General features: G+C 56.3%; 1 protein-coding gene across 1 annotated transcript in view; it reads right to left on the reverse strand.

Annotated features, from left to right (window-relative positions):
• PDGFRB (platelet derived growth factor receptor beta) overlaps window positions 1-5682 on the reverse strand; it is a 32466-nt gene extending 26784 nt beyond the window's left edge. Inside the window, exon 1 of the mRNA XM_030957221.1 lies at window positions 4970-5682. The gene's annotated coding sequence lies outside the window, so the exon portion shown is untranslated. The remainder of the gene's footprint in view (window positions 1-4969) is intronic.
• Between the last annotated feature and the right edge of the window lie 1526 nt (window positions 5683-7208).

Here is a 7208-nt window from a genome sequence, read left to right on the forward strand (position 1 = left end):
CAGGGACCCAAGCTAAATTGCTTTGTTCTGGGGTTTTAGGCTCTCGTGGCTGGGATTAGGCACTCACCATGTCTGTGGTCAGGGCACCCTGTGCCTGTCTGCAGGAACTGCAGAGGAGCCTGGCACTGTGGCCAGGGTGGGAAAGGATGGAGCCAGAGCTGGGTGTGAAGGGCAGAGGCTGCTTTCAGAGGGGTTTTTTGTCTGGCCCTGTTCTGGATTTCTGAGAGGGAGCAAAATGCAACTTCTGGTTCAGCTCTTGGTGCTGTGAGCTGATCCTGCCCCCTCCTGCATAGGCTCATGTGTGGAGCAGGAAGATCAGGATGGTGGCACCTGGCACCAGGACTGCAGAGATGGATAATCCCCTCCTGCACGCTCTGCCCAGGCAGGGTAAGCCATTCCTGCCAACCTGCAGACAGGGTTCTTTATAACTTCTCCTCTCAGTCACAAATCAGAAATCAGCTCCCCTCTGCACCCATGCTCTGCAAACAGCCCCTACCCCCAAAACCTGACAGAACCTCCGGAGGAGAGGCTGAGGCAGGACTTGGCACCACCAGCTGCCAGCAACCCCTGCCCTCCCCCTGAGTGCAGCTTTTAAATGGGCACTGAGTGCTGTTCCTGAATCAGACCATATTCTCCCAAACAGCTCCCAGGCTGGAGAAGGAAACTTGGCACAGCCTGTGGGCAGAGAGGAGGGGACCCCTCTCGTGGTGCCTGCAGCGCCCAGCCCCGAGGAAAGCAGTGTTTCTGTTCTGCCACCATTGCTTGGCAAAGGCTGAAACCAAGGTGACTTCCAGTTTGGAAGAGGAGAATGAGCTTGCAGAGCACAGGCCTTGAAATGGTGCATTTTCTGCTGGCACTGGTTCAGACAAACCCACAAGCAAACATATTTTTTTGTATAAATACGACAGTGTGTCTCGCCAGTTAAAGCAATTCAAACATGAATGTAGCAATTTAATTGGTGCCAATTGCTGGCTCTTGGTAGCATTAAGATTTCAGTCACAGCCTCTCTCACATGGGAGCTGGGCCGGAAGGGGGAAGGCAGAGGGGCTGGCAGGATGGGGCTGAGGAGCAGCACTGGCCATCTCCTGCTGCTTCAGGAGCATCCCCCCTGTGCTGCCCAACCAGTCCCCTTCCACAGCAGGGAGAAGGTGCTGGAGAAGGTGCTCCATCTGTTTCCTGGTGCATTTCCAGGGTTTAGCAATGAGTGCAGTGCCCTGATACATCCCTGCATTCTCCAACCCCTCCCTGCCCCAGCTCTTGCACCCCACAGCTTCCCACCAGCTCCATCACACCCTGGCTCTTACTGAGCCCCAGGAAGAGTGCAGGATGGGTGTCAGTCAATTCCTGGATGGATAAGCAGGTGTCCCTGCAGGCATGGCCTGGAGAGGATGAGTCCATCCATGGGTGCAGGACAAACACCACACACTGCCCTGCCCTGGCTCTGCTGGCACCAGCCTTTCTGTGGGAATTCTGTGAGCTCCCAGTTCCCTGCACAGGCTCCACACACCATGGTCCCCTTGTTCTGCAGGTTCTGGTTGCCAAGGAAGGTTGCACACACAGACCAGGGTATGCCACGGCCTGGTGTGCACCCAGGGATGCTGGAAAAGCAGGGTGTGAGGGGCATCCATCACTGCACAGCTCCTGGGACCACACTGGGGGACACTGGGCCTGTGGGACCCCCTTGCTCAGCACATGAGCCGTGCCAGCATCCCTCTGTGCTCCCCAGCATGTGTCCCTGTCACAGCTGGGGCTGCTCTGTGCTCCCCGTGGTGCTGGAACGTGCTGCCCTTCCAGGAGGAGGTGTCTGAGTGGCAGCAGAACAGGACAGAGGTGAGCTTAGCTTGGGAACCCTAATTAGGCAATGGGGGAGAGGAGGAGGAGGGGGAGCACGACCCCTAAACCCAGCCTCGTTGTGTCCAATTTGCCTGGCGGAGCGGAAGGAGCCTCCTGGAGCTGCTCCAGCCCCTCAGGAAACAATGCCCAGCCTGTACCCTCCCCCTGCAGCTCCTCTCCAGGGGATTTCTTTCCCTTGGTTAAAGTACAAACAAACAAACTCCACGAAGGGTTCAGCTCCAATCCTGCCTTGCAGGGATAGGACAGAGCCAGCCAAGCCCACATGGTCCCAGCTCCTTCCAGCTCTGGGTCAAAGGCAGCCCCAGCTGCCAGGGCTCCCCCGGGGCTCAGCATGGCCCCTCTGCTCCCTGAACTGTGCCACTCCATCCCAGGAAGGGGCTTTGCTGGGGCCTGACACTGTGGATAGCAATGCCATCCTATCCCACTTCCCATCACACACTGTGGATAGCACTGCAATCCCATCCCACTTCCCATCACACACCGAGGCCAAAGGAACCTTGAGGACCAGGCAGAGAAGACCCTGCCTGGAGCCTCTGGCAGCAGCTGGACATTTGGCCAAAGCCATGTCCAGCCACCATGGTCTCTTTTTGAATGGCATCACTCCCACAGCTGGAGAGCATTTCTCAATCTCAGCGTTCCTCTGGTGCTCACTGAGACAATCCTGTCTTGCTCTGCCCCTGCAGACAGGCTCAGTGCTCTCCTCTCCCTGAGGGTGTTGTTCTGAATGCCTTGGAAATCCTGTCACAGATCCATCAAAATTGAGGCTAAAGAGATCATGGGGTCATTGTCCTGTTGCTGTGCCCATTCTTCCCAGACAGAGCTTTCCCTGACGTGTGCTTTGAGACTTGTGAGGCTGAAGGAACTCAGCCCTCTGTCTTTAAGCCTACAGATATTTCCCCTAAAAGCTCTTTTCTCTCTGTGATGACTTTTCCTGTGCATGAAGACATGGTGTCACCTTCCCACAACACCCAAGGAGCCACATCAACCCCTCTCCCAGTCCTTTGCAGCTTCTTCTGGACTTCTCATCATCCTCACTGCTGTCCCTGAGCCCATCCACTCCATGTCTATCCCTGCTGAAGCACCTGGAGCTGGGGAGGAGCTGCTCCCTCCACCCTGCCTCTCTGAGCTGCCTCCAGCCATGCATCTGCTAGCACATCCCTAAGCAAGAGCTTGAGTTTCCTGGCACCCTGCTGCAGTCTGGTTTGTGTCCCCTACAGCCACTCTGGTTGGTTCTGGGCTCTGCTGGAGCTCCTGGGATCCTCCCACAGTGCCATGCACACCCAGCTTGGTGCCACCCCATGGTGAGGACATGTGCTCAGCCATCTCCCAGGTGGTTCATGCAGGGATTGCACAGGACCAAGCCCAGGCCCAAGCCCTGCAGCACACCCAGGACTGGACAATGCCCAGGACTGGACAATAAGCCATGGCTAACTTCTCCCAGCCTGCAGAACTGCAGCTGGCCCTGCTTGCTGCACACTGACCATGGCACCCCACACTGCCAGTCCTGGGCAGGGATGCAGGAGGTGATCCAGGGACAGGGAGTTGGGTGGCTGTTGTCTCCTGGCGTGCTCTCCCTCCATGGTCCTGAGCTGGAGGAAGGGACAGCAGCTGTAGGAAGAGAGAGGAGCCCTGTGCACACTGCAGTTGGGTTGCTGTGACTTGGTGCTTGCCCAAAGCACTGATCCCTCCTGATGCACTGACTGATTCAGCGGTGTTTCCTGGGCTCAGGGACATTGAGGGCTGGTGGCTGCCACAGCAGCCAGAGCACACCCAAGCTTGGGTGACATCCCTGTCAAGAGTGACTCCAAGCCTCATGTCAGGGCTGCCAACCATGGCAGCTGCCTGGCAGCTCCCCCTCCAAGCCAGCCTGGCCTGTGTCCTCTGCCAGGCAGAGCCACGTCCTTGACACCGTATAACAGTGAGCACATGAAACTCACTCCTTTCCCAAGAGTGTGGGACACACAAGCATCTTGTTCTGCAGGGTGCTGAGGGGGAAATGACCTCCCAGCCACCCCTCAATGGCCCCTGGGAACCACTGGGTCTCAACATTGCTAATCCTTGCCATCAATGGGAGGCCTTCCAAAAAGATTTGGGAATGTGAGACCTCTGCCAGCACAGGGTTTGCACACCAGACCAACTACTTTAAGCTATTTGCCCATGCTTTACAATAAACCCCACTTGCTCTGGGACCAGGATGGTGAAGCACAACATCCCTCTCCACCACAAATCCTGTTTTGAATGACTCCCAGTTGGCAGGTGAGTGCAGGAGCTGGATACTCCGAGCCCACTGTGAGCACCAAAGCCCTGCAGGTCATGTTCACCCCTGTCCCTGGGCTGTCAGAGCTTCACTCCAGACCAGCTCTGTCCTTTTGGAGGCCCTCAGCTCTTGTGCTTTCAGGACAGCAGAATAGTTGCCCATATCCCTGCCTAGCAGGGTTTTACCAAGCTCTGCACTCTCCAGTGCCCAGCACTCGCAGGCACAGACCCTGGGCAGGGCTGGCAGATGTCCCTCTCCATGGCCCACAGGCATGGGAGCCCTGCCATGGCCCAGACAGAGGTGACAGGGTCCTTGGAGCAGCCTGCAGTTAGGGATGGCCATGGGTGTGTGTGGACAGGCTGGCAGTGGGGTGACACTGCTCTGCACTCACACTGAAGGATCTCTCACTGGCATGGTGAGCAGCCTCTTCCCCATGCACCCTCCAGCCCTCCCACCAACCAGGACGAGCCCCTGATCCAGGGAGAAGCAGAGATCACCTGGGCCCTCCTCCTGCTGCAGTGGGGTTCCTGCTCCCTGTACTACAGCCACAGCATCCCCCTGCTCCTCTCAGCTGTCCCCATCCAGGACCCAGTGAGAGTTAATGCCATGTTCTTTCCCATGGGATGCCACAGAATTCAGCTGCTTCTCACCACACACCATGCACACTTGGTGGGTGTTTCGGGCTGCCAGCCCCTTGGAGGGGAGCAAAGCCCCTTCCAGAGCAGCCGGGCTGGCTCAGGGACAGGAGGACAGGCTCCTTCGGGGCTGTAGCAGCTCCAACACGGCGTTTCCCACCTGGAGAGGCCGAGCTGGGCAGGAGGGCGAGTCAGCCCCCGGCGGGGTGACACGGGAGCTTACCTTGAGCAGGGTCCCTCCAGCCGAGCGCCGCACGTCCCAGGGGAAGGCTCCAAAATTCCTCCCGCTCCTCCTCGGAACTCCCTCTCTGCTGCCTGCTGAGGCTGTCCCTGCCCTCCCAGCCTGCCCCAGCTGGCAAGGCTTTTCCACTTAAAGGCGAAAGCAAGGGAAAGAAAGAAATGAAGTGGAAGGGAGGAGGGGAAAAAATAAAATAAAATAAAATCGAAAGGAGAGGCAAGGCTGTGCCAAGGCTGGGCTGCAGCCAAGCCCCTGCTCTGCTGCTCTAGTGCATCTCGCAGTGCCCTGAGCAGCCCCCAGCCCAGCTGGGAGGGGGTTCTGCCTGCTCGGAGCCGGGGCCGAGGGATGTGCACGCGTGTGTGCGTGCGTGTATAAATAAAAGAGACCTCGGGAGGAGGAGAAGGGGGGAGGCAGCTTCGCCAATGAGGAGCGGAGCTCCTCCGACTTCCTCCCTCCACCCTCTGTGGGGACCCTTGCAGAGCACAGCTTGCGATTAACGCCCGGCGGACGAGGGTGATGGGTGAAAAGAAAAACTTTAAAAGGAGGAGAAGCCAAAGTGGCTGCAAGGAGAGGGGAGCTCTGCTGCGGGCTGAGATTAGGGCGAGCGCGGAGGGCCCGGCTCACAGAGAACAAAAGGAGCCCGGACCAGCCCGGCTATCGCCTCCTTAAACCGCAGGGAAGGAGCTGCTGTCTCCCTGTGTCTGCTTTCAATTCTGGCCTTTTCCCCTGTTTTCTTTTTCTTTTATTTTCTTTCTCTTTTTTTCCCTCAAGTCCCCCTTCCCGTTTTCTTTTTTTCTTTTTTTTTCCCCTTTCTCAGGATATGAGGGGATGTTTAGAAAATCCACTGCCCACGCCAGCAGCTGACTCATGTTTTTATTAAAAAAGGCCTGCAGTGAACTGACTCCGTGTGCTCCCCCAGATGCCTCCCTGTGCTGGGCTCTGCTGGCCCTGCAGCTCCTGGCCCCTGACCCTGACTGGCCACTGCCCCTTGGGGACCACCAATGCACCCTTGCAACTCTTCTTCTTTTTGGAAAGGGGGATAAAAGGCCTTCTGCAACTGGGATGCTGCAGCAGAGGGTCGGTTTGGCTGGGGAGTTGGGGCTGCTGAGGGCACAGAGCTGGAGAGGTGGCATCATCTCAGATGTCCTACATCCCTACTGCCCCGGGGGGATGGAATCCAGGTGATGAACCAGCTATAAATCCTCCCAGTATCTTAACGAATTTAAATCAACTTTCTGAGAAACTTTCAGCAGGCAGAACATTATCATGTGTCCAGAGGGGATTTTTTTTCAATTTGTTTTAGCACTGTAACAAGGGACAGGATGAAAACTGCCTTTTGATCCATCAGTTCTTGCCACTGTTTTCATCTTTTGGATGCTAAAGGGTGGTCAGGCATTGTTACAGGCTGCAAAGGAAAGTGGGGGAATCACCATCCCTGGAACTGTTAAAAAAAAAAAAATGTGGCATTGGGGGCATGGCCTAGTGGTGAAGATGGCAGTGGTGGGTTGGACTCAATGATCTTACAGATCTTTTTTAACCTTAACCATTCTGTGTTTCTCTCTGATCCAAACAAGAAATAGTGCAAAACTGCACTGCTATCCTGAAAAGATACCTGTCCATCTTTCTTTAATTTTCCTTTCTAAGAATTAAAAAGCCCTCCCCATAATGCCAACACTGCTGAAATCTGTGTTTCTGCTTTTTTTGCAAGGCAGACTCATCCCCTCCTGCCAAGCTAGTAAATGCCTACACAATGGCCACAGGGAATGATTCCCTGGCTGGACCAGCCCAAGAGATTTGCTGCTTGTCTGACATTATCTCCATGTTTTCGTTGTATCTATGGAAAACCAAAGGGGAGGTGTTTATTCTGTGCAGCTGTGGAGGCTGAGGAGAGCCAGGCTGCAGCACCCAGGTTATCCCTGTGTGCCACTCATGGCATGGGGCAGGTGTGCCAGCTCCGTGCCTGGCAGCAGGACAGCTCCAGGAGGGATGCAGCCCTGGCTTGGATGGATTTCCCCAGCTCCAGGCCTGGTGGTGGCCCTGTGCCAGGGCCCTGCCACCCCCCTGTGCAGAAATGAAGCCAGCGAGCCTGAGAGCAGCTCGTGTGGGGGACAGGAGGCAGAGGGTACGTGCTGTGCACATGGCTCTTCCCAGGGCTTCTCCCAAGGGACAAAAAGATGCGTCTGCTGGGTCCATGTGTGGGGACCTAAGGGCTGCTGGGAATTGC

This window comes from Camarhynchus parvulus, chromosome 13, assembly GCF_901933205.1.
Source record: "Camarhynchus parvulus chromosome 13, STF_HiC, whole genome shotgun sequence".
In the NCBI taxonomy this organism is placed as follows: domain Eukaryota; kingdom Metazoa; phylum Chordata; class Aves; order Passeriformes; family Thraupidae; genus Camarhynchus; species Camarhynchus parvulus.